At 38.1% G+C, this 26,850-nt stretch overlaps 1 protein-coding gene and 1 long non-coding RNA gene across 6 annotated transcripts in view; one reads left to right on the plus strand and one right to left on the minus strand.

Annotated features, from left to right (window-relative positions):
- Positions 1-25,455, minus strand: part of IL1RAPL1 (interleukin 1 receptor accessory protein like 1) — a 1,160,102-nt gene extending 1,134,647 nt beyond the window's left edge. Inside the window, exon 1 of one of the 3 annotated variants that reach the window (XM_075913277.1) lies at positions 24,710-25,455. The gene's annotated coding sequence lies outside the window, so the exon portion shown is untranslated. The remainder of the gene's footprint in view (positions 1-24,709) is intronic. The other 2 variants (XM_075913279.1, XM_075913280.1) reach the window with 2 other exon arrangements.
- Positions 25,456-26,173: 718 nt separating this feature from the next.
- Positions 26,174-26,850, plus strand: part of LOC112543858 (uncharacterized) — a 73,751-nt gene continuing 73,074 nt past the window's right edge. For all 3 annotated transcript variants that reach the window (XR_012901313.1, XR_012901317.1, XR_012901315.1), the window contains exon 1: positions 26,174-26,479. This is a non-coding gene — a long non-coding RNA (uncharacterized LOC112543858). The remainder of the gene's footprint in view (positions 26,480-26,850) is intronic.

Here is a 26,850-nt window from a genome sequence, read left to right on the forward strand (position 1 = left end):
AAACAAGCCCTGACAGGCCTGCATGGGCTGCAGGTGCTCTGGTTAGCCTGCTGCTTCCAACAAGCTCTTAATTGGCCCCAATTGCCTGCCTGGTTATGCTGCATAAAGTTTGGCCCTATTTACTCTGGGAAGAGGAAACTGTTCACCCAGAGCCCCAGCATACCTGCCCTCCATTTGAGTGTGGCAGCCAGCTGGTCTGGGTCTGTCACAATATATAAGACTATAAAGGAAAAGTTATCATTTTATAATATTGACAACGTTGTAATTCTCCAAAATATAAGCCATCACTAATCCTCTAATATATTTTCAAGGGTAATAGATTTTCACTGCCATTACCAATGCAATGGAAAACAAAACTTCAGGGATAACATACACTAAAATGATTGTGCTAGGAGACTCATTTTCTGGTTTAGCACAAATAACCAGTTGCAGCAGAAGGATCCATACCTGAACTGAACACACTAGTGAAGATTCTTCCCATATCAGGTGAATTTTTCTGAGCTGGACATTGCAAAGCTGATGTCTTCAGTCATCAAATCCTCCGATAATTTAAAGGATGAAAAATATAAATTGCAAGGATTTTCCTTGTCAAAAGAATTGGTCCACATTGCATTGGTATTATATAACAAATTACCAACCCTTTCACAGTTAAGGTCAAAGAGGCAAAAGTCAACCTGTGGTTGAAAAAAATAAGCCAACGAGCATAGTTCACTTCTCAGTGCTTAAGCAGAGAAAGGAATGTAGGTTACAAAGATGAAGAAGAGTTATTCTGTGTCTTCCTGGCCCCTGTGCAGCAAAACACTTAATCACATGTCTAACAGCAAGTGCACGAATTTCAAGTTTTGGCTTAAAAAAGTATGCCTGTGCTTTAGATTACCCAAAGCTCCCAATGACAACACATGGAGAATTAAGGGCTCAATCCTGCAAGGTGCTCTGGCTCCAATCTAGCAAAACACTTAAACACATGCTTCACATTAAGCATATGGGCTGTCCAAATGACTTCATTGAAAATTCTCATGTGCTTGAAGTGAATCATGTGTTTGTGTGCTTTGCTGGATCAGGGTTCAGGGAGCTCAGCACTTCACTGCATTAAGGTCAGATAGTACCTCGCAAAATTTACTGAGTGTCTTAGAAGATTTGTCCCTAAGACTCTTGATCTGTTCAATAGTCATTGACTATTACTGAACTGTGATAAGATTTATTTATATTTGGATTTGTAAGCAGTAAAATGCAAATTGTTAATGTATTGCTAAGTCTGAGCTACTGCTGTATTATAGATATTCTTTGCATCTGTGGCTTCTGTCTCAAGACTGCAGTCTCTCTAACAAACTCTCTCTAGATTTTCCTTCATCATTTGAATGTATAACAGAAAACACTGGTCAAGAACCTCTGCTACTATTTTTGTATCATTTTCTGGTGCTCAGTGAATAATTATTTAATATGTCTGTAAGGTAGAGATATTTAGGATGAGTAGGTTGTTGGTTTTGTGTCTATGGAACAGATCAAAACATAATAGTAGTTTTGAAATTTTCAAATTTTCTAATATGCTTTCTGCTTTGCATTTGTTTACATTCCCATACTGAACAATTATCTCATGCCTTAACTTCTTGACACTTCCCAGTATAACAGAGGAAGGAAAAGCACTCTACTATGTATTTGCACTGCAATAATGTATAAGGACCTTAAATCATAGATCAGGGTCCCACAATTCAAACCACAAAAAGATGCACCCCCTACCTTGAAGATCTTAAAACCAAAATACAATTATTTGTATTTGCCTGTTTAAATGCATTTTATCTTATTTATGCACACTCTTTTTTAAAATAAAATATGAAGAAAGAAACTGTTGGGATTCTGCCAGAGCAAGCATCCCACCTAAAGTGTAAATCTAATGTCAGACAATGGTCATTAAGGTCTAGATTTGTCAATTAGTGTCTTGTCACACAAGCTACCACCTGCAATGTGCTACTATCAATTTCACCTAATTCATATAAATCAAGGCATTCAGTGCCTGGCAGGATTGGCCTCTGAATCTGAGGATTTTGTCTGAAAGTGTTTTAGAATTGTTACTTAAGAATTGTTTCTGCAAGGTTACAGTGGTTAGAAAATGGCAAAAAAAAGGGCAGGGGGGGGGGGGGGGGAGACAGAGGAATCAAGTGCAACTAAACAGACCACTCAAAGGGGGAATCGGATGTTTCATGCATACAGGATCTGAGGCTCCAAGCAACTACTGTGTACTCAGGGCTCAATAGCTTTTATGAAGGCAATAATAAAGTAAGCCTTGTTTGTCACTGCAGCTGGGGAAGTCTCTTCAAGTTACCATCCTCCAGTTTCTACCATAAACATCTCTTCCCTCATCCTTTCTTTAATATAGGGATGACCTACAACTAACCTTACTAATAGTAATTCCATTTTACAATAAGTAGCAAATGATAGATGTTGTTCAGTGAATTATTATGTATAAAATACCAATAGATTAATGTAATTAATAGCAGCGTGATTCTACACTTTACATTTAAGACAACTAACATGTTATGTGCATCTACTAGAGAAAGGTTAAACTGTAACATTATTTACATTTATTATGCAATAATAATTCTTAAATCCATACGGAATGTATAATTGAGCATAATTAGGACATGGCTTAACATTTTGTTTTGGATACACAATGCAAGGAAATGCAAGTTTATTTTATAACTGCATCAGTGCCATCCAAAATTTCTTGAGGCTTTTGGACATTCTAAGCAGTGATGGTTGAACGATAATGGGAAATGAACACAAGCAGATGCAATTTTGCAAGTAACATATTAATTGCAAATATCATAGTTCAGCTGTACACAGTTTACTGCTGCCAAAATCTGTAGTCTGTACTGCTGTTATTCTAACGTTGCAGGACAAAACCAGCCACCAGCTGTTCGGTATCTGAGCATTTTACTAAATAATGCACAACTACACAAACAATTTGATATTACTGCACCAGTCTCAGAAAGAAAAGAACAAAATGGGAAAATAATTATTTTAATCCCATTATGGATTAATAGATCATGTTAAATCCTGAGTTTCTTGAAAAACTTAACTAAATTCTTGTATAACACATAATTCTCCTGTTCCAGCTTCTCCTTTATTTCTTTTCTACTTTCCACATCTCCTCCTCCTTGTGCCTTTTCAGTAAATTTGACTTTTAACACTGAGTATCCATTTAATACACGCACTCCCACTCCTACCACATCTGCTAGTACTAGAAGCAAAAACTCAGGAAATACTCTTATCTCTTCTAACAGCACTCAGTTTTCATGTACATGGTACAGCCCTCATGGATGTACTTTTTAAAGTTTGTATGTAATTTATTGCAGATGGACTCACTCTATTATGAGAATGGTAATAACACCTATTAACTATTACTCATTTTCAACTTTTATAGAAGGAAAGCTTTTTATATAAATGGAGCTGTTCCCCTCAACTCCACTGCAGTTTATTGTGTCCACCCACATGTGTTACTTTTTTGAAATAATCAACATAAAAACACCCACAAGCTGAAAGGGAAAAAAAGGAAGCAATGAAATGCTGAATGGCAGCATTAAAATTTAACAGTGATTCCTTCCAAAACTATTCCCTCAAATTACTCTTTTTATAAACAAAGTAGAGCTGATCAGAAAATTTCATTTGTTGCTCCCTACCCCCTCCTCCTTTTTCTGACCAGCTCTAGAAGCAATTTAACATTTTTGCCAGTGTAGTCTTTTCTAAAAGAGGGAACATACAGTGTTTCCAACATATCTTAGTTTTCTGTGGTCCCTCAGAATGGCAGTGAATTACTGATGGTAGGGGAAAAAAGACATAGTAAAATGTTTGGTCCATTACCCTACCACTACATGACTGAAATTCTCAGTATATTTTGTAGCACTTTGTCTAGTCCAGATTTAAAAGCAAAAAGGCCTTCCACTGGAAGGTTAGTCTACAGTCCAATAGATCTGGAAAATTCTTTAGTGATATTAAACTTAAAATTTCCTTAATTTCACTTGATTACTTCTATTAGGCTATGTAACTCCTCTTCTTCTGTGATGTTTCTATACTATAATTTTTTCAGACAGTAATTGTGATTCCTAGGGCTTTTATCCAAATGTGAGCAACTAAGTATTTGAGTAGTCTCATTAACCACTAAACATGCTACAATATTATACTTATATGCTTCAAAAAAAGAATTCACAGGAACTTTATCATTCACCATTCATTACTGTGCAGCTTTAACGTATATTTGAGTTATACCATCAATAAAGTATTTTTTTAACCATGCAAAGTTTGGCAGTTTTCCACTACTGATGCTAAAGCAGCAAATTGATACAGACAAATTTCATTTCATTTCATTCCATGCCAATAATAATAATTAAATGATGGAAAGTTAGCAAAGTAGTAACCTAATTTTTTTCTTTTCCATACCATTTACCCTGAACCAATTTTTTCCCAACAAATCCCTCTGCATAGAAATAGTCCTCCCCCCCCCCCACTTTGGAAGGGGACACTCTGTTCTTGTATCTGTGAATTTTGAGGAATGATTTCTGAGTGAGACATGCATTAATTCTCTTTAGAATCCCATGCACTGAAAACCACTTTTCAGAAGCATGCTGTAATACTTCATCAACAATATCACACTTCACATTTTTCTGTAATGGACTTGGTAGAAGAGTAGTTTAAACTCTCACTCCTTTGAGACATCTAATTCCTCTCTCATCTCTATAAAGTAGAAAAGAAGTATTGTGAAATTACTATTTGAGGAAAAATGCCCATCGCCAGTATCTGCTGAGTATTTTGTTTCTTGAAATGATATTACAGTGTAGATGCTTTTCCATCTTAAATATATTCAAAATGATGCATAAGTGCTATCAAAAATATAACCTTCTATTTATAAAATTGACCAAATGAATAATATTAACCATTGCACTAGAGAGGAAGAAATATAAGCAAAAACAACTGTCTGTATCTCTTTCTATATGTAATATTGCATCATCATCTGTATTTATGTGGAGAGGCTAGTTTGAAATTATAGCATTGCTTACAAGGGACAAAGCACATTTTCCTCAAGGTGTTCAGGAGGAAGAAATCTGAGCCTGAAAATTCTCACAATCCCCAATTCTGGAAGTACAAGTTTTCCATTGGCTGGCTTCCGCATTATAATTCAATAGCCACCATGGGAGTTAATTCTTCATGGAACAGTGTGAACATCATTTGGGACAGCTGATCATATATTCTGGAGGTAAATATGCATGTGGAGAGTGGCTACTCCCCAGCTCCTGCAAGGAACAAACAGCCAAAGGTTCGCTCTAGAGTTCAGACACTCTCCATTTCTATACTCCCAGACTGAGTGCCTCATTTGGCTCCCTTGTGAATGAAGTAGCAGATGGGATGACTGAACCTATGGTTCCCAGACTGATCTGCATCAACTGCCCATTCACATTAATTAAAAATGGAGAGAGAGGCACTGATTAGCTTCTTATGCAATGCAGGATTTGTCCTCATTTCATATTTTTAGTGCTTTATTATTTAGTTGTCAGCCTTAAGTCTTGTTAACTTCATCTACTTAAATAAGATTAAATCATCTCAGTATTTGCAGGTTTCCCATTCTTTGTTCCCTTTAATGCAGAGAATACCTCAAATGCCATACTGATGTACTGAGCAAGTAACACAACTGGCACATTTTTAAAACACAAGCTGTTGCAGTTTTAAGTGGCACAAGCGGAGATGCTCCTTCAACATCTTCTCCACCATATAACAGATCTTATGGTCACTAGAGACCTTAGTTCACACATTGACTATATTCCAGTGCTGCTTCCCAAAAAGAGTTGACCAGAGTTTCTACCTAAAAACTGGAGCTGAATAAGAGCAGTAAAACATAACTGTATGATTAGTACAAAGGTTTTATCAACAGAAATTTGGAACTGCTACATTATTCATGAATGGCAAAGTCATGAGTGGGTGCTAAATTATGCTAATGGTGTACTTTCTGCCAATCAAAACTGGCATATATTCTCTGAGATAACATTTGTTCTAGTGGACATATGTCAAAAGAAGCTAATTCACTCCTCTTCTCTAAAAATTGCCTAAAATTGCTTTCTAGACCTCAAATAAGTTACAGTATTAAGTCTTCTGATATCTGAGGACTTTCTTGGGCTAAAAACAAATAGATCTCCCTTGGAAAACTAAGATTTTCTCCGTAGCAATGGTATAACCCTCTCCAAGTCTCCCAACAGGATCCTCTACATTGCTGCTGAGCCCCGAGCAGCATGCTTCAAATAGTGCTGATTCGATGTCTGGAAGAGACTAGCCTCCCAACCCTTCTGTGGGTGTGGAACCTTCCTGCCGTCTTGTCCAGGGGGCCCAGCAAGTCTGTCAGCCACCCTGACTCTTCTGTAACTAGAGCTTAGAGTAACAAGATTACAGAACTGAAACCTATCCCTGATAAGGGACTGAATAATGCCCTTCATGGGCCAACAGCAGGTGAGATTTTGGAGAGAAGAAAATGTAGTATCTAAGAGGAAAGAATGAGACAATTCTCTTGCAGGATGATTTTAAAATCTAGCATCACATGAATATGCCAAAGCATTTGAAATGCTTGAAGTAGAGAAGCCAATTCAAGGGTTGAGGGCACATGATAGATGGATGAATAGATTTCATATCGCATGGATCTGTGGTTTATCATAGAGCTCTAGGTATCATCACCACATACAGAAGTGGTGTGTACGCTTATGGGTGGTCGGGGCATTTAAAATGTTCAGTTCAGTAAAATGGTCATTCAGGGAAAATCTCAAAGCAGCAATCTCTCTAACCCCAGAATCAAGTTTTAGGTGTGCCCAACACAAGAACAATTAATATTCTTTTGGCAATATAAAATGTTAACTCTTTTGAGCAGGGCGTGCCTAGGGATGTTTTCCTTGGTTTTATCCAGCACTTAAAAGGAAGTCCTTACCTTTAAATATATACCTTGGGTCACACTGACGTTGGTGGAACTTAAACGTGTATAAAAGTTCTGTCCTGAGTAGGGGATGTTTTCCTGAAATAGGTCTACATAGCCTATAGACATGAGCCTCCTAGGCCTGCTTAACAAATTTGGGCTAGCAAGGCTTGCACTGGTGCTCTAAAGATGATGGTGTAGAGAAAGCTTTCAAGTTGAATTTCACGATCTAAATCCCATCCTTCTTAGGTTTCAGAGCCTGAGCTGCAAGTTCAAAGTGTGCCTACACTCCTCTTTTTAGAAAGCCACAATTGACCCAGGATGGAAAGCTTGCTTCTGCAAGCTGTGCAGGCAAACCCTCAGGCTACGTCTACACTGGCCCCAAATTCCGGAAAAGGGATGCAAATCAGGTAAGTCAGAATAGGGAAATCCGCGGGGGATTTAAATATCCCCCGCAGATTTAAATAAACACGTCCGCCGCTTTTTTTCCGGCTTGGGGAAAAGCCGGAAAAAAGCATCTAGACTGGCACGATCCTCCAGAATAAAGCCCTTTCCCGGAGGATCTCTTATTCCTACGTGAAAGTAGGAATAAGAGATCCTCCAGAAAAGGGCTTTATTCCGGAGGATCGCGCCACTCTAGATGCTTTTTTCCGGCTTTTCCCCAAGCCAGAAAAAAAGTGGCGGACGTGTTTATTTAAATCCGCGGGGGATATTTAAATCCCCCGCAGATTTCCCTATTCTGACTTACCTGATTTGCATCCCTTTTCCGGAATTTAGGGCCAGTGTAGACATAGCCTCAGAGGCATAAGAGTCATTGTAAATAGAATTATTTTAGAACAGTTTTTTTAAAATATACAGTAAATTTCCAATAATCCGGCACCTTTAGGACCCAGGGGGTGCCTGATTATCAGCTATGCCAGACTATTGGAAGGAGGGGCTATGAGGGGAGTGGGGTGGGGGGATGCCATCCCAGACCCCTCATAGCCCCCCCTTCCGATAGTCCGGCTCTGCCCCAGGCATCCCTGATTCAGCTGCTGCTGGTCAGTTTCAGCAGCGGCTGAATCAGGGATGCCTGCAGCAGAGCAGCTGCAGTGCTGCCAGGTTAGTCCCGTAGTGCTGAACCCCCAGCTGCTCTGCCCCCGGCTTCCCCGATTCAGCCGCTGGTCAGTTTTAGCAGCGGCTAAATCGGAGAAACTGGGGGCAGAGCAGCTCCAATGGTCCGGCTGCCCGGAGCATTTCCGGGTTCCTGATGGTGCCGGACCATCAGATGCCAGACCATCGGAGTTTTACTGTAGCTTGTTCTAGGAATCAGTCAGCTCCCAAACTACCCTCTTCTACTTTTGATAGAAAACTAAAAATACATTTTGTACTGCGTAAGACACCATGATTGTGCATCAACCATTTTACATGGCTGCCAACCCAACTCTACACAACGAAAGAGCCTTTTTTAAACATTAAACTAACTAGAAAAAGAAAGTCAACTATATTCAAAACCTGAATTACAGTGGTTTGCACTTGGATTAGAATGTTGTGAATCCTTCTATGAGTGTACAAAATATGTTGCTATCATTGTATAAGCTTCATTTTTCAGAAGACATTATTCCACAAATGTATTTTAGTAATGTCTTTGTGGTTTGGGAGTGGTTGTTGGAGGACAAGTCACAGATCAAAGCATTCATCAGTAGCAGACATCATGATGTACTAGGTCTAAGAATAGTCGCAAACTAATTAATTCATTTTTGTTGAAAAAGGTAATAGTGTTGGTGTAATATACTTTGACTTCTGTAAGGCATCGGACATGACACCACATGACTTCATGATAATTAAAGTGACTGAAAGAATGCAAAAAGATCAACATGGCATACATTTTATGGACTAATATGGGCTAACTGATAGGTCTCAAAACGTAATTGTAAATAGTGGCTATAATCAAGTTGGTGTGCTTCTAGTGGGGTCCTGAAAAATCAGTTCTTGATCCTAGGTTATTTCATATTTTAAAACCAATTATCTGGAATGAAACAAAGTCAATACTGATAAAAATTAGGGGAGTAGCAAATATTGAAGATATTTGACCAATACAGAATGACTTGGATCAGTAGGTAAACTGGGGCATGGAAATAATATGTGTTTCAATACAGCCACATGTAAAGGCAAATATAGAAAAAAATGCAGCCATACTTACAGGACATGGGACTCAATCCTGGTAAGCAGAGATTTCTTTTTTCTTAAAAAAAAAAAAAAAAGAAGTGGGAGCAGGACTGGAATATAAACTTATAGTGTAACATGTGATTAAAAGGGGAATGTGATTCTCTGAGACATTACCAGGGAAACATTGAGTAGGAGTAGAGAATCTATATTGCCTTTGTTTTTAAAACTGGTACTACTACAAATTAAATATTGTGTGCAGTTCTTGTGTGCACACCTAAGACAAAATGTTGAAACATTAGTTTCATAGAAGAGTCAAGATTGATTAGAGACTGGAAAACATTCATTGTATTGAGAAACTGAAAGAGCTCATTATTATCTTAGCAAAATAAAGGATGATTTGATCGTAACTTATAAGCACCTACATGGAAAATGAAAATTTGAAAATAGTCAGCTCCTCAATCAACCAGACAAATCTATAACAAGATCCAATGACTGGAAGTCAAAGCTAGTCAAATTCAGAGTAGAAATAAAATACAAACTTTGAACTATGAAGGTACTTAACCATTGGAGTGCCTAACTAAAGGTCATGGTGGATTCTCCATCAGTGAAAATTTTTAAATCAAGAGGAGATGTTTTTCTAAAAAGAGAGGTTTTAATTCATCCACTGTTTGTTGGACTTCAAGCAGAAATTAGTTTAGCAACATCCTACCACCTGTATTATGCAGGAGGCGAGACAGATCACATTGGTCCTTACTGGATTTAAAAGCTATTAATTTTACATTTACAGAATGATTGCTTAATAGGAAAAAATGCTCTTTCTTCTCCTATAATTCTTCGGACTCAAATAAATAATCAAAAAGTGCAGTTTCCATTTTAACACAGTGGTGTGATAAGAACATAAATTCCATCATCTAGTTATTACTAGGTATTAAGCACTAACAGCTCAAGAGATAGCCAAAAGAAAGGATTGTCCAGTAGTTACAGAATTAACCTAATTGAGAAACCCAACTTTAAGTTCCTGCTTCATCAGAGACTTCCTGTGTGACCTTAGGCAAGTCATTCAGTCTCTCTCTGCCTTACCTCACCAGGGCATTGTGAAGAAAATTACTATTAAAATTGTGAGGAATTTAGATACTGATAATGTTTACCCCATTTGATGAGATACCTCTGAGCTAAGTCTGTTGAAGCCTGAACCAGAGAGTGTGATAACCCTCAGAGGCAATTACCTGAAAGTTTTGATAGGCCCCACATCTTTCAAGTAGGGGGTCAGTCAATCCACAGGCAAGTATCCACCCAGGTGCTCCCAAGAAAGGTAGGTGGGCTTCTAAAGGAAACACTCTCTTCAGTCTGCTCAGAGTCACTATTAAATCAAGAGATCTCTCTTCCCCTTGCCCATTCCAATCTAGACAGCTCCTTTGTGCCAGCCAGCTAGTTACCTCAGCTGCCACCAGACATTTTAACACTCTTCTCCTCAGTGAAATTTTATTTTTTGCAGAATTAGAGTGGAGAGATTACTTTGATAGGGTCCTGATATTGAGACTTCCAGAAATGATTTATCATGAACCCCTTCTTCTACAGGTTATGTCAGCCATGTGAATTTCCACAGACTTAAACAAGCCAATTATTTGGCTGTCATGAAAACTGGACCTTTAATTGGGTCTGTGTCGATCCCTATAACCACTCTTGGAAGTCAGCTGCAGGTGGTTCCATTTTCATAGCAGCTCAGTCTTTCTTCTACATGGCTACTCTGCAGTGCTTTAAGAAGTAACCCCTAGGAGATTAAACATGAGGCACCATTTATATCTTTCCTCTGTCATTTAGACAGACAAAGAAAAGACTGTGAACTCCAACTCTACTCCCAAGCTAACAGCAACTCCCCCTACCTCTCCCTGCCCCACTTTCTCCCATTCCTACCCTTAGGTTTGTGAATCATCTTATCTCCTTCCCATAATACAGAACCGTGCCAACACAAACAGAGGAAATAGCACATTCCCTTTGCTTCCACCCCTCACTGGGATTGGAAGTCTATATTAACAAGTGTGCAAGGCTACAATGTGTGACACGGAGTATGTAATTACTAGAGTTTTGTCAACAAAAGTGGATTTTTGTCGACAAAACTATACCTGCGTCTACACTACTGCTGAGTTCTGTTGACATAATGTCGACAGAACTCAGCAGTTTTGTCGACGCTGGTAAACCTCATTTGACGAGAAATAACGCCTTCTGTCGACAGAGTTCTGTCGACAGAAGGTGATATTGCATGTAGGGTTGTGTCAAGACTACAGGGTTTTGTCGACAAAGCAGCTTGCTTTGTCAACAGAACTGAATGTAGTCTAGACGCTCTTTGTCGACAGAAGCTTTGTCGACAGTATCTGTCGACAAAACTTCTGTCGACAAAACCCTGTAGTCTAGACATACCCTTAGAGGGAGAAAACTCTCACTATAAGGCCTTGCTTGGCATTTGTAAGCAGTACTACCTTCAGAAGAAACATACATAATAATGCCTGGTTACCTGAAGGAATGCTCAGTGCATTACAGTTTTCCTAAGTGAGGAACACATTTTTGGTCAATTTTGTGATTAAAGGAGAGTTGTTCTGGAAGGGGTATTTTTTTTCTTGAAGATGGGAAACCATGAATTTCCTTTGTTTATTCCCGAAGTATAAACCCCAAGCCACAGGCACGTAAGTACACAATACCACATAAAGGGATCAGAGCATGAGACAAGCTTGTATTCCCAACAATGAGGCTGGGAGAGTCTGCAAGACTGCGGAAATAGCATTCGCCCTTGAGGTTGACGGGCAGTAGGTGACATGGAAAGATGAGCCTCTCATTGCTCTGCATTAACCTGTCTAGCCAATTTGGCAGTGCTGTTATTGTTGATGAAAGTCAGAGCTCTGAAGTTTTTAGAATGGAGCAAGGGAGTAAAATACAACTGTGAAGAAGGGTATGAAACATATAGCCTCTAAAGACCTGCTTGGCGAAAAACCTTTTATATTCTCAATACATATGTAGCGAGATCTTAACTAAAGTAATAAAAAACAAAGAAAAAAACCCTTAAGAGATCTCATTTTCTATTCCTTTACAATGTGGCCATGTTTTTGTTCAGACAAAGGCATTTTACAGGTACAATATTAAACATGCATTCAGATAACAAGCACAATTAAAAACCCTAGAGATACAAACAAACTGAAATTTAGGACACAAGGGTAAAGATTGGCTAGTTTATTCTGAAAAATTCAGCAAATTAATCAGCGGTGTTCCTTTTAATTTTTAGTTAGACCACGCCTTTTTTTCCTAATCCGCCCCTCTTCAGTATCATATAGTGTTTATGCTATTAAAGGATAATTACGTTGCTCAGTGGACATACACAAGACATACATCTCTGACTGTCCACTTACAATTACTTCCTTAATTGTGTGTACCCAAAGGGTGTTTGTTTCTAATGGTATTTAAGTATTTAAGAACCAAAGTCTCTGTTTTCGACTAATTTATTTCAGTTAATCTGAGTTGCACAGTCTAGTTGGACTTGTACCACACAAACATTTAAAGGAAGATGTATGAGAAAAGAGACAGAGGTCAGTGATAGAAGAATAAAATATTTCCAGACTTGAAGCAAACACTCAGGCAAAATGAACTTACCTGCTTGGCTAACCCTTAATGTGACACATACATCAGCCCTTGTCGGCTTTCAGTATTTCATAAATCATGGCATTTCCTTGTGGTTTTGCTGTGTATCACAGGTGCTGGAGTTAAGAGCCAGCAGTGAAGCACTTGATGAAAAAGTTACATTTAAAGCAATCAGTTTACAATAATTGAGAGGCACCATCTGCACAACAAGAATCCTGAGTGAAAATTGCAGAACACTTGTGATGCTTAACCATGCATTCAGAAGAAGAATGCAGCATGACTAATGTTCTGCTGAGTAACTGAAGACCATGATACTGCTGTCCTTCCTCTTTGTGCCTCTGTCCTTCTCAAACAGCAGCCCTGTTTCCCCACCAAGCCCTGAAATACTCTACTATGCCCATCTTTTGAGATCTCTTTTTATGGTACTTAAATGATTCACTATAAAGTAGTGCCTCATATTTTCTAAGGTCTTTATCTTCACAGCTCCCCTGTGATGTAGGCAATACCATTTATCCCATTTTATAGATGGGGAACTGAGGCAGACAGACAAACTAACTGACTTGCCCAAGGTAACCAGGAAGTCTGTGGTAAGGCAAAGAACTGGACTCGGGTCTCTCTGGTCCCTTAACTACTGGACCAGTCTTCCTTCCCCAACAACTCACAATACTCCATAAAGCCTAATCTCATCATCACGCCTCATGTCCCCTGCACTAAGCCACTCTATGGTGGAAATGTTCAGCCACAAGTTAGTTTAACTTTCTAAAAGGAGATCCGGACCAGGGATACAAGTAGGAAAGTCCAAGCAATGGGAGGTTTTCTATCTAACTCCTTCATAGTTGGGTAAAACTCATTGAACAATTAATCACTGTGGGTCTGTTTTTTTCTGTTCACTTTAAAAAATAAAAATAATTTCAAACCACATTGACGCTATGTAACATTTTTGAATGCATCACAGCGTTGTTGCCTGCTCTCTAAGGGCTCCGTCATAGCTTTACTGATGGGCCCTAAGGTCATCATGTCCTTGCACAAACCCTTCGAACAGAGAGACTGACACTCAGGGAATCAGTCCATTTCTTGAAGCTCCTACTACTGTTTCTCCCATGCAGGGTCTGCAGCCTGATATGGTGGCAGAACTGCAGTGCTGAATCATTTGTAGGTAGCATTGCCTCATCTGGTTCCATGATACTCACTTGAACAAAGAAGAGACTAGCAGCATCTTTGCTGAGGCTGCTATCCTTGCTGTGTTGCTAGTTGTGGTGCAGGTGTAACACTGACAGACCCATCTTGTCTACAGACAAAATTGAACCTAGGACCTCTAGAGCTTAGTGAGACACATGAGCAAAAAGCCATGCAGCCTACTAGCTAAGGTTGTGGAGCAGACTCATTTTTGTCTCTGTAAGTGGTCTCAGTGCCACTAGATGGGACATTTCACAACAGGGTTATACAGGTAGTTGGCGCATGAATGTATGAGTACTGTATACTCCCCTATCAGTCATGCGTTGTAATGAACCCAGGCCATAATTTGGCCTGGAGTAGAGGGTAAGATATATCAAAGCTAGTGAGGGGCTTTGGCCACACAGCTCCATTAATTTCAATGGGACTTGTATCTACAAACTTTCCAGCTTTGGAAATCTCAGTGAAAATGTATTATATAAATCCTATATATGTGTGTGTTGAGTAGTAATGTGTGTCAAAAGGGATCATTGATGGGAATGTATAAGTCCATTCATCAAATACAAATCCATATTTCTGGACATATGTAATATATGACTAGAACACAGACAGATACCATATAAAATATGGACTCATATGAAGGTTTTTAATTTCATTACAGTTTTATATTTTAAAAGAAAATTTTAGTCATCATTCAACTGCTGTCTTGACAGCCATGAATGCTGAAGTTCCCATTCATCCCCAGAATAAATATAGCAAAAGTAGCAGCAAACTCAGCTTCATTCATCACTGTTATTATTATTATTAGTTATTATTATTATCAATACCAGAAGCACAGAAAATAAAGTGAATTGTATGTTATATGGATTATTTAATTATTAAAGAACCCAAATCTCCAGCCACAGGATACCAGAGGGAAGTTTGGGATACCACTTTGGGGAGGAGAAAAAAAAAGAATGAAAATATTTTACAATTAATGGGACTAGACACTTAGCTAATCTCAAAAAGTATTTCACTGTTTTGTCATATCTCTTTCCCATCTCTTTCATTTGTTCCCTCACCCCTCAATTTTGAAACAAAAACAGAGCCATCCTTCAAATCAACAACTACTATTAATAGTTTGAGGAAAATTAAAGAGCCTATGATTTTAGGATTTCACTACTATTTTTGTTTCATTCTAAAATATTCTGCACATTCTAAACCTTCATTTTAAAAGAAAAAAATATATTTTCTCTTGAGAAGCCTGATAGAACACTACAAAATAATCTGACAGAAGACTCTGAAACAATGGTACTCTGGTTGGAAACTCAACCCACCCCATTCACTGTAGCAAAGCACAAACTGATTCAACAACATTTAAATGGGAATATAATACACCCAAGCAACCTTTTTTTCTTTAAAAGATGATTAAGTAAATGAGATGTGAAAATTTTCCATTGTACTAAGAAAGATTTTTATAACTGCAAATCATACCAGTCAGGTCAAGGGATGTAGAATTATGGTTTATGATGGTAGAATTATGGTTTACATAGTTAGAATTAAGGTAATATTAACTTTTCCATATTCTATACTTGCTTTATTGATTGTTTCAGTATTTCTAGTTACATGTGCAACTGGATACATTGTTATGACGGTTAAAATATAATGAAGTTGCAATAAAGATGTGCAACATATTTGCCACTACTGCTCCTATCTGAGCCTTTACTTTTGAATTGTCGTACTCTTTGCATTTATGTATAGTTTGATATCATGTAAACCTGGAGCTACTCTATTAAATGAAGGAGAAATACAATGAACCTATTCCATACATAACTAGTATAAGAACCTGGCACAATCTGGCATAGTTAAATGTATGATATGCAAGATGACCTAATAGAAATTAAAGTTGGGAGAAGGAAAACAAAACATTCCAAATATATATCAGAAACAACCAACTGTTCAGAAGACATCCCAGAAAACACCCAGGAAAACACTTCAATGAGTTATTTTGTAATCATGCCCTTGAGATGGTTGGCAAGGTTTATTTACTTTTTTCCTGTGTTGTCATCTATATTTTAAAAGATACTAGATTTTTAGTAAGAAAATCATTTGGTGCCATCATGTAATAGCCTTTTGATGGCATTGCAGGGGCTGTACTATGACTTTCCTGCTTGCTAACAATGAGTTGTTTTATGTTAATTTAATAAATATGTCTGTGATCTTTACTCATTAATATTAATGTAATAGTATTTAAATTTAAGATTCATATTTGACTCAATCTGGCAAAGTTGAATGAAACAGCTTCATGTGAGCTACATCAGGAATAAGCCTAGAGTAACACAGAACTGTATCAGGAATTTATGTGTGTGAAATCAGTTTACCCTTGCTTCACTTGCTATTATTACCCCTCATACCCACTGATGTTTTAAGAGCAGATAAAAATGTCCAGTATTACATAAACCTTTAGGGAATGTTTACACTAGGACATTATTTTGAAATAACTTATTTGGAAATAATAACTCCCCAAATAAGTATTTTGAAATAGCAGCAGTGGAGCATCCACACTAACACTATTTTGAAATAAGTGTTATTCCTCATGGAAAGCAGGAGTTACTTCAAAATAACCAGCTTGGTAGTGTGCATGTTCTGCTTGTTATTCTGAAATAACAACAGCCCTAGTGTAGACCAGGACTTAGAGAGCTGCTTACCAGAATTTGAAAGCCTCAGGGGAATAGGTCTCCCCAGGCATAGGAACTCCATGGACTTTACCCATTTGGTGTGTATCAAGCTTGCTTTGCTTCTTCAGGCTGACGGATGTTATCAGACTACCACAGTCTGATGTGACAGAGGGACTGCTTCTGGCATTATCACTGAGCTTTGTGTTCTGGCCTTCTACTGAAGCAGAGAGTTGGAATTAGCCCAAAGAGATGGCAGTCAGAATGGCAGAAACACTGGGAGAGGTTTTCTTTATTTTTTTTGTTAATGTAATACTAATAGGTAAAAAGGCTTCAAATAAAAAACAAGATCCTCTAGCTGGTGGAATGATCTCCCAAAGAAATGGAGGTAGCCCTACATCTTTTTGCATGTTTGAAAAACTGGCTTTGTCAAAAGATATGTCTAGTAAATGTGCAACAGATTACGGTCCTGTATTGCTAGGTAGGTACGCTAGCCGACCAAAACTTTAGATTTTAGATTCAGGAATCTCATCCATTACCCAGTGAAATCAATGGAAGCCTTTCCATTTACTTCAATGGACAGTGGGTCAGAATCATGGTGAATGGAAGCAAAAATATGGATGGAGTGTTGGCATCTATAACAGAAACAAAAGACCAAAATATTTTATTTAAAAAAATTTAAATAATTGTATCGACAAAGATGAGATGCTGATGCTACATATGGAAGAAGAGAAGGTGCGGTTGTTATTTTTATGCCTAACAAATACAAAATAAGTATTTGTATTCAAACTGTACTGATGCAGATGTAAGCAAACTGATTTTGAAGAAAATGTAAGACTGTGGATTAGTATTTTAAAGCAAACAAACAAAAACACATCACTCTTCCCATATTGTTTGTACTATATTTAACAGTTAAAAACTCAAACTGAGACTAAATTAATATTCTACCATAACAGATAGTCAGATATTGTCCTTTTTCCCACCCTACTGAAAATGTCTAGGAATTAAGAATGTCATCAAAATGGACAGTGGAAAATTTAAACTTTTCACTGTGGGGGAAAAAAATAAAACTTTGAGGTGAAAACCAAAAAAGTTCATTTTCAAATTAAACATCAAAATTGTTTTGGAGGAAAGCAGCCACTTTCCCTGCAAAACAAAAGCTTGCATGAACCCTGCTTTCAGTTGAAAAAAAAAATTAGACAAAATTTTGACACACAAAGGAAGACAACCCCAACTAAATAGTTGAGAATGCAGGTTGAGAACACCAGGCTGGAGAAAAATATTAACATAATTTATATTTTACAGATCAGGAACTGAGGAAAAAAGAAAAAAAGTTGCTTTTTTATCATATTGGAAATCATTGATGAGAATTAAACCTAGGCTTCGTAAATTCTAATGTAATGTCTTACTCACAAGGTAATGCTCCCTCAGATGACTGATATTTGCTAGTATTATCAACTCTAGTAGTTCCAACATGCAAACAATAACCCAATTGAATCTAATAATGCAATTGAACCTTATTTCTTAATTTGTCCTCAGTTTCATTCTCTCATTTTTAATTACTTCAACTGGAGTGCTGGTGTCTTTTATTTTGATATTTCCCAAAACTTTCCATTTTTTTCCTAATCTAGATGCTGACAAATAATTCTAGGATGTACAATAAAAAAAGCTCTTTCAATCAGATTAGTAATCTGAAGTGTAAGAGGCTTGGTCCTTTAGTACTCGATTTTCTTAACAACACACATATACAAATGCACATACACATAAAGAATGTTCCGTTGTAAGTGGGTACTAATCAATAGATGTATACTATATGCCCCTTGACATATTTGTCCTTTAATGGAATAAACATTCTAAAACACTGGATAGAGAAGGAGGAAAAAGATATGCCCATCTAACTGAAAATTTTATAGGCAGATTAATTGTTGAGCTTTTCTGAATAAACTAGCACAGTCTTTACATTTATGTTCTATATTTTTCTGTATTTTTATACTGTGCTTTTCACCATAGTGTGTGAAAGTCTTGAGAAATAGTCTATCTATGCAATGTCTCTTCCAGAACCAAAGTATTTCCCATTATGGAGGAACAGAAACGGAGAGTCTGCATCTCCTACTATGATGGATGTTGATCAAGATGGATAAGGTTTTTTGACTTCCATTAAAGTTTATAATATTTCCCTTTTTAAATTATTGCTAATGTTTAAAAAAATCAAGTGACATTAAGTTTTACTTTTTTTCCCACAGAAACTAACAAAACTCAGTGTAATTCAATATTAAAACTGTATAAAATACAGTGGGCATCTTTCCATTGATTACAATGGACTTTGGATCAGGTCTTTCAATAGCAAAATGAGTTTGCCTCATCAGCACCAATAAAACAATAATTAATTCAATCTGGAAAATGTATATAGTTAATCTAGGACAATAACTCACAAGGGTAATTGCTAACACAGATCACACCTATGGTATATATAGTCAGACAACCTGTTTCCAAGTGCCAGATTTTTCAGAAGAAACTCTCATTAATGGACAATTATAAAACAACAAACAGATTTTTCAGAAGTACATGAGGATTTAGGAGCACAAGGCCACCATCTATAAATGCCATATGTTAACATAAAGGTTATTAGCATTTGGCTTACATCTTTACGGTATAAGAGTTAATATTCTAGGTGTATTTTATCATAGCTATTGTAACTTCATGTGATATTCTTCTTATTAATGTACTTATCTAGTCATTTTTTCATTCCTACTGAACTCTTCGTTTTAATAATATCCTGTGTCAATGAGAGCCAAAGGTTAGTTATGAATGATGGCAAAGAGTATATTACTTTAACAGTTTTAAATATGCAGCAATTTAGTTTCATTGGATCTTTTCTCAATGAGAAATGGTTAACAGGAGACTCAGCTGATTTTCCCAATATCCTTCAATATTTTCATACACCACAATACAATCATTGATTCCTATCGATAGAGCAATGAAGGAGATGGTAAATAGCCTGGATGCCTCTTTGCTTCTTCTTGGCACTATAACTTCATGGTAAATTTTGCTGTTTGTTCAAGGTAATAAACAGGATCCATGCACTTTCTCTCACTCTTGATTTAAGTAATTAATTAATTAATGTTTATTTATGCAACAGTGGCTGGTGGTCCTGTTGTGCTAGTTCCTATATAAATGAAAAGATGGTCTTTGCACCAAAGAGATTACAGTAAGGAGAGACACCAGATGGTACAACATACAACTGGGGGAAACAAAATGCAAAAGTAATCCTGCCTCTTCAATATCTTCTATGCAACCTCTAACATGAGCACATCCTCTTGCCCTGTTCTCTATCTTCTCCCTCCTTTAAGTGGAGGGCTTCCAAAAGCCTATTAATGCCAGTGTCTCCTCTGTAAACTTCAGGTGAAGGGAAAAAAGAATAAAACAAGTGGAATAGAGACAACCCTTGCTGACCATTGCCACTAGCTTCCCATGAAAATGTCTTTTACTTCCAGTAAGAATGTCTAAAGCTTTCTGAATTCACAAAAGCCAGAAATACACACACATCCCTAAAGTCACTACCATAATGGAATCATGATACTGTGACCAGTAGAGTATCATTCTGTGCAATTCTTGGACATGAATTGACTCTGTACAGAGGGCAGTTGGTCCTTGTCTCATCCTGTTATACCTAGTTATTGCAGAATTTACAGTATATTGCATAGTGTCAAAAAGTGACTTGAAATCACCTGTATGACTTAAGCATAATTAAATAGGGGGGAGGAGAGGATAGAGAAAACCTACATTAATTTCTGATGTTTTTGCATCTGTGTTACATAGTTGTGGCAACTGAAATGAGTACATTTGACCATTTTGCACTAAGAATAGTGGTCTGCAAAAGACCTCAGTATAGCAATGTAAATTTAAAAAACTTCCATGAAAATACACTAAAATCCTTACATAAATATTTTTCTCATTGTAAGCTGCTACTTCTGATGTCATTGTGTATTTCTTTTAAGAAAGGGGAAAGAGTCTTTATAAAAGCATATGAAAATAACATATTAAAATTGTAATTATCCCTCCAGAGCCATTGGGATCCATCACCTAACATGGGTGCTGGAACCACGTTTATAGTGTTGGTGCAGAGAGCCATTGAATAAATGTATGAACCCTGTATATGATAGCAACCCCTTTAAATTAGTGGGTGCTGCCACACTTCCAGCATCTCTAGTTCCAGCATCTATGTCAGCTAATGCATATTTGCATTTTAAACAATACCAATAGATCATTGAACTTATGGGCCATAATGCTGCTTTGGTTATTTTATAGATGTACAGGAAAGGACTTTCAAAAATATATATTAATTACTGACCTGACTGGCTGAATGTTGCTCTAATGTTGTGCATGGTCTATATATAAATCCTCCTTATTTTGTGAGCCCCTGACATAATGGAGGATAACAAGATAGGAGTTTATAATAGAAAAGCTGACACGTCCTTATCAATAGATGCACAAATGGTTCTGCTATAATTATACTTTATAACTAGTGCACCACTAGATAAGTTGCTCGTTTTTAATCATATTAATCAGTGCTTGGATGATTCAACTGCCACCATGTAGTCTGCACTGTAAAAATGAGAGGACTGCCAAGCCTTAAATATTGTATCTGTTGTGAAACATAAAAATATTCCCAAACACTTCAGTGCAAGCATATTGGAATTGAAATCCAAATCAGGTATCTGTGAATTGTTTCAATTATAAGAGGGGTTAATTTAATAGTCTCAATAGTCTCACTGAATATTTCATCTCTGTTGCAGAATGTTGCTGATCAATATTACACAATAATATTAGGATCAGCCCTGCAATTTTTGCTATTTACCTGGTAGCTATAAACCAAGTCTGCTGCATATCAAGAAACAAAAACAGAACTTTCTTATTCAAAGGAACATCCCATGGGTTATTCCTTATGGACTGCTGTGTTCTTTAAAGGCCATCCTCCAATTGTCACCATAGTGTGAATGGCAAAATCACCACAGATTTAAATGGGAGTAGGATTGGGCCCTGCATATTTGTTTACTGAAATATTTCTCTCATATGTGTAAATAATTTACAATTTTATCTCAATAAGAAAAGTTCCCACTCAAAATATCCCAGGCATATTTAGAACTTATTGGAGGAAAAAAGCAGTAGGGTTTGAAAGACTGATAGATCATCATCAATTAGGACTCTTTAAACACCATAATATTCCATTAGACATTAAGAAAATAAGCTTGAGTTTCAGCTTGATTTCTTGCAACTTGATTTTCTTACAAAATATTTACAAATATTGGTATGATACATGATCACAATTTTCATATAGAATAGATCCCCCTGTAAATCATTTACTCACTTCCTTACACCACTGAATTTGTATTATTTTATCCTGAAAATAATATTGTTTCGAAGCTCTGCACGCAGGTATGTATAAGAAACAGTGCAAGTAATTAAAAAGAGATGAGGACCCTATGCTTTGGGAAGTATGTGGGGGAAGAAGGCAATGCCATGAGCATTTCTGAAAATTAGAAGAGGAGATGCCATAGTGTTATTCTGACCCCTGAAGGATGGAAGCAGGAGTTTACTTCACATCCATTTCCCTCCCCCCCAATTGCTCAGAATACTCTATTAATGTCAACCCCTAAACTACACTAATAAAGTCTTCTAATGTCTTCTCAGGCTTGCCACAAAGAATTATAAATATAGTCATGAACTAATGGCAAACCAACTTTAAAATACTGCTGTTTGGAGTAGATCTACAGGAATGATTTTCTAATCTGGTGCTAAAAGCTTTGCAAAGTTACTGTGAGGTAGCTAGTGTATTACAACTGGCAAACACAGTAGGACTGTGGAGATCAGGTTTATCAAGAAATGCAAAACCTCCTCTCCTCTCACCTCTTCCTAACTGAGAAGCTATTTAGCCAATTCTGGCTAGGCTGAATCCAGAGTGAAGTGGGAAAGGAGCAAACAGGTGATACGATCTTTCATTTCAGCTAAGATTTCATCAGGTTTGTATTAAAAAAAAATGTCCCTGAAAACCGCTTAGAGACATGGGGCCTCAACAGCTCTTTTACAAGCTTGTCAGGTTTAGAAGAGTAACTTTTCTTTGTGAGCACAGATAGATATGGTGATTTGAGTCTACAATACATATCAATACACAATTACTTTTTTGTGCTCATTTCAATAAAAAAGTCATTTTTCTATGTCGTTCTGAAAGGGACTACTGCCTAACACCTCTACCCCCTCTCCTGCTTTTCAGATGTATTTTAAAAAGTTGTTCATGAATTACCGCATGTATGAGATTTAGATAATTTAAGGGCTGTGTGTGTTTTTTTTAAAGGTAACAGGTAGACTGGTATATTTTATCTGAAGATAATTCCCCACCCCCTCCTTGCTGATGTTGCACACATCTCTAGAATGTATCATCATGCTGCTAAAGAAAAAGCTCATATAAGCAGACAGCAATATCCATTTCAATAACTGCCAATACAAGAGTGAAACAATCATCAGTTCTACCTTCAACGCTAAAGGGAGAGTTGGAGGGGGACACATTTTTATCTTGAGAGAGGAGCACAGTTTTAGTGTTACTTGAGCGCTCCTTCCACTCAGCTGCTGACATGTATTTAAATCACAGGTTACATTGTGACCCCTTGTTGAGAGATTCAGGCTGGTCTGTTCAATGGGACCATTGTGCAATATTGCGGGGATTTTATGTGGCTCTCTCCACGGGTGTGGCTGAGTTGGCAACTATGTAGCCTGACGCTTGTGTGAAGCCACTGTCCCAGGGAAACTCCGCTGCGAGGAAGACTCATGTTCATTCCATCCCACAAAAGGCGAAACGTTTAACTGGAGCCGAACAAGAGATCGCCCCCAGCTCTCTCCCTCTCCATTCCCAGCTGGCAGGAGCATTCCAAAGTTAACACAAAAGTAACTGATAAACAGTGTGCTTGCACTATTACACTGTCGCCGACTGATGTCACTGATAGAACCGAGTTACATAATCATCGATTATGCACAAATATACTCGCCTTCTTACAGATACATCTGCATATCTTCTGCCATCCATTATGCATGAACCCACCAGCAGTACATGGGGGCATATATTTTCGCACACACTATATAACTTTAGCATTGCAGTGCATTGCATTGTACAACGTCATCACTATTGATTCTCTCACCTCCCCCAGTCCCTCTATCAATTTTGATTTTGCAGAGAAAGATTAAACAAGGTGCATTGCTCGGGGCTTTTTTCCCCCCTTGCCCTTTTGTTTTTAAATTGATCTCATTCGCTTTTTTTGTTTGGCTGGGGGTTTATTTAAAGGGATGTTCTCTTTCATCACAGTTAATAGAAGTAATTGATTTAGACAATTCCCTAGCCAGCTGCATATATATGTGGGCAATCCTGAAGCTATGATCTCTGTTGCAGATCTGCAACTCCTTTGCACGTGGGGCTCAGGTTTCAGTGGGTAAGTTACTGGGTGAAAAGATATTTTATAAAATCAGGTGGACCAGCGATTTTTAGGCTAGTGGCATTTCAGATTTTTATATTCGTAATTGTGCCCCCCCCACCATTTTCCAATTTGCAATTTTCTTGATTAATTTACAGTAACAGTTGTAATCCCAAATAAACAGTGACATTCACCCGTTAGAAACAGAGCCCTGTAGCATAATTAATAAGCATTGTCACCTAAAGTTGAACTTGAAAAAAAGAGGTTTCTCTACCTCCATTGCAGCTATGAAATGCAGCAGACTGCTGCACAGAGTTGCACACATTTGTTTTAACGGACGGAGGGGAACCGATTTTATGTTAAATAGATACTATCACTTAGTCCTCCTTTTACTGCCATATAGTCTTTCCAGCCATACATATTACATCCAGAGAAAGCCTGTTCGCCCAGAACGCATTCATGATACTCTCCAATAAATCAAGGGTGCGTGGGGGGGGGGGGGGGGAGAAGAGGACTGATGCTTTGATTTATCACAAAATGCACTCTCAAAAATACCTACTGCGGTTATTTCACTCAGCTGCCAATAATGGCTAGATACCCCACACATCAGTATAACCAGCAATCATGAAAGTACCCATTTCAATTACAAGACACCAAGTTTAGCCATGCCATCGATGGGCTTTGCGTATAGAAAATGACCTTACCCACAATAGTCTTCCAAAATATTCTGATCTTGATATCAGTCAATAAGGTAATTGCTGGTCATCACAATGCGTATTCGGTGAATCCACGTTATTTACTCCTCTTTTTTTTTTGCTAGCAATTAATAATTCGAACCAGATGCCCATTCACAAGTGCCAAGTTCACCATCAAAGCAGATAATTCCATATAGACTTAGATTCCCTGCAAGATTCGCCCCCGTTAGTTCTGAAAGTGCCCAGTTTGCTCGCGGAAGATACGATCCAGGTGTAAAGCAGAATAAAAAAAAAAAGAGCGGGGGAGGGGGGGTGACAAGAGAAGGGGGAGGGAATGAAGAGGAGAAGACTGAGAACCACACAAGTCTGTGAGCTCTAGGACAAGAAAAGGAATCTTGATTGCAAATCTCTGTGCGTCTAGCCCTTCAAAGCCTCTTGCTGCACATGCAAAATTTCCAGATCCAGGATGCAGCCATAAGAAAGAAAGAATCCTAGGTATATTTCACAAGTATCCTGCAATAACGGATCCGATGGGGTTTTCCTTGTACTGTACTGCTATGTGGAAAGCACACAGCCCCTGCTGTTTGAAAGGATGTCTCCTGGGTCCTAGCACTCCCCCCGGGCAAAAAATAAAATAATAAAAATAACAGTAATAAAAACTCCAAATAAAAAGGGGGTGGGAGATCAGATGCCGGTTTGTCCTGAATGATGTTAATCTTCAGTGAAAATGACAAGTGAACAACAAATCACAGGAGGTCTTGATTAATAACCACAATCTACCCAAAATATCCTAAGGAGGAGGGAGGGAGAGAGAGAGAGGGAGAGAAACTGCAATGCATAAATGATTCCAGTGTTTCTACAAGATCGGCTTTTTTGATTGAATGCATTCTCTGGTTTGCTGCAAGTCAAAGAAGATACTGTTACTGCCACCCAATGGATACTTTAATACTAGCCAATCCACACACGACCACCGTTTTTCACGCATTAGTTTTAGAGACCGGATTTTTCGGGGGGTAAAGAGGGAGGGAACCTCGAGAAAGGATCCTGGGGAGGAGGGAGTCCTAAATAGCAGGGATCTACTCTGGCACACCGTGACTCCAATTGCAGGGTGTAGAACACACGCTATAATGGCACCACTTGATTTTCGCTGCTTCCTCCCCCCCTCGTCCCTCCCAGGGCAGGGGTAGAAAAGGAGAGAAGCTACCACGCGATGGATGCTTTGCATATGCGCTCAAGCAGCGAGCTCAGTATATTTTTTCCTCCGGTTTCGGAGGGGAAGTGCCGTTTTAAAAGAGATGATGCATTATCTATTCTTGTGGGGGGGGGGGGGGGGTGTTAAGGCAAACTGTGGGCCTCGCTGTTGCCATGGGATCTTCTTTGTGCGAACTCTCTGAACTGTGTGGGAACAGTTTTATCTGTTTCCCTCCCTTCAGCTCCCCCCCCCCCCAAACCCCGAAACTATTCTGAAGATATGTAACAAAATGCAGTAGCGTTCTTGCTAATTAGGACTAACCGCAGCTGCAAGGTGCCTCTGATTAGGAATGTTAATTACTTCACGAACGAAATACTCTTTTGCAGATGGCTGTAGCGTTAACAATAATCTGTAACATATAAGGGTGTCAAAAAAAAAATCTCCCCGAGGAGGTGCAGCGACACACATTGATGGGTGGTTCAGAGGCATTTTGAACTTCAGCGACTGAGTAGGGGTGGGAAAGAAGAGATTGATTTCATCTCTTGCAGAGGAATACCGCTAGGATACGTATTTGGATTCATGTCGAGGTAAGTAATACTCATTAAAGGAGGAGGGACATGGTCATATAAACCCTATGAAATTATCATAATGCATACATCACCTACTTACTCTCCGAGGGGAGCTGCAGGGAAGAAGAGAATTAGATACACTCATTACAAGAGTAAGTAAAAAAAAAAAAACCTGGTGAGGGAGTGTTGAAGTTTATGTACTATGACAAAAGGTGGGCAGATTATATGCATTATGGGAACTGTAGGCAGCAACGCTTATGGGAGTTGTGGTAAAGCTCAGCACAGCTCAGTAATAAGCATCCTCCCTTTCTGTAGCAGAATGCCACGCTTCCTGGTAAATAAAAAAGTAACATTTAGCCAAAAGTCAATTGCATATCTGGAAGTTAATA

Source organism: Pelodiscus sinensis, chromosome 1 (genome assembly GCF_049634645.1).
Source record: "Pelodiscus sinensis isolate JC-2024 chromosome 1, ASM4963464v1, whole genome shotgun sequence".
Taxonomy (NCBI): Eukaryota; Metazoa; Chordata; order Testudines; family Trionychidae; genus Pelodiscus; species Pelodiscus sinensis.